Source organism: Octodon degus, unplaced genomic scaffold (genome assembly GCF_000260255.1).
Source record: "Octodon degus isolate 3935 unplaced genomic scaffold, OctDeg1.0 scaffold00151, whole genome shotgun sequence".
NCBI lineage: Eukaryota > Metazoa > Chordata > Mammalia > Rodentia > Octodontidae > Octodon > Octodon degus.
In genome coordinates this window covers 6,396,675-6,398,097 of record NW_004524727.1, presented here as the reverse complement: position 1 = coordinate 6,398,097, position 1,423 = coordinate 6,396,675, and positions in this window count along the sequence as shown.

Here is a 1,423-nt window from a genome sequence, read left to right as displayed (position 1 = left end):
GTGCAGCCTGTGGGGCCAGAGTGCTGTGGGGCCTGTGCAGCCTGTGGGGCCAGAGTGCAGCCAGTAATTGGGCCAGGGTGCTAGGATTATACTGGCCGAGTCACACTGGATTTGTTGATGTTCGAGACCAATACACACTCTACAACCAAGAAACTGCTGGAAAATAGTCACTTGATAAGTAAGCCCCATGTGTTGCAGAAAGCATAAAAATAAGATCAACAAGTAGCAATTTAGTCTTCACATAGCAGTAACCTATTTCTGTTTGAAAGGTAGTTCTTTAAGTACAATATCAATTAGAATACATTCTCTTTTAAAAGTTTTATTAGTACATGTTCGCAGTGCATAATGATTGCATTCATTACATGGAGTTGGCTCACATACACATAGCACCCTCATTCTTTTTGGTCCCTTCCCCTCTCTCTCTGCTATGTGGTCAGATCTTATTGTAAGACTCTGCTCCATTTTTAAGTATCTGCTTCAACTCTCACCAAATTAAGCAAGCCAAGCCCTCTGTGTGGTTTGTGGTAGCACATCAGGATGTGGAAGACTGCTTTCCAAACCATTGCTTCCCTCAGCCAACTCGAACGTAAAAGCCCCAGCCCCTCCTGCAGAAAACAACTGGAAAGTGTGGGTGATGGAACGCCAACCAGCAATCCTCCAAAAAGCTCCACAGAGTCTTCTGCCTCTTCACTCCTTCAAACACACCTTGTGGAGACCAAGCAGGGAGAGACCCAAAGAGACTGTATGCATGGATGGCTGTAAGAGCTCCCAGGCCAGAGAACACCAAGGCAGAGAACAGCCAGACAGGCTGTAATAGGACTGCGTGCACAGGAGCAGCTCCCCACTAAAATGAGGGATACAACACCTAAAGCAGCACCCAGTCCACCTCAGGCTAGACTGACATGTTGAGGGAAGCCAGAGTAGACACATGCCAGCCTCAGGGGTCCCCCACATCTCACAAAGCAATGATTCATCTGGAAGTCAAAAGCAGGGTAGCCACAGCCTCTCGAGGTACAGACACAAAGTGAGCCCTCTATCCTGTCCCAAGGGCCCCAACAGCAGGGCAGTGAGTGAAGTGCAAGTGTTATGAGATGTGTACAGCGTGTGTTAAGTGCTTGTGCTATGTTCTCTAGGCTTTGAGTATTGCATGTTGCATGCATGTGTGTGCTTCATGTATGTTGCATATACTACATGTTGTGTGCTGTGGGAAGTGTTCTGAAGACACACTTCTGTGTGCTGGAGTGGACATGACCTCTCTCATTGAATGGCTGAATCTAGAATGTGTGACTGACTCGTGGTGCAAAGCTAGGATTTTTTTTTAATTTATTTTAATTGACATCAGTTATTTTTATTTTAAAGAAAGAAAAAATAATAAAAAACAGTGGTACAAAATCTCAAAACAAGATTTTAGGAGAGTAACAAT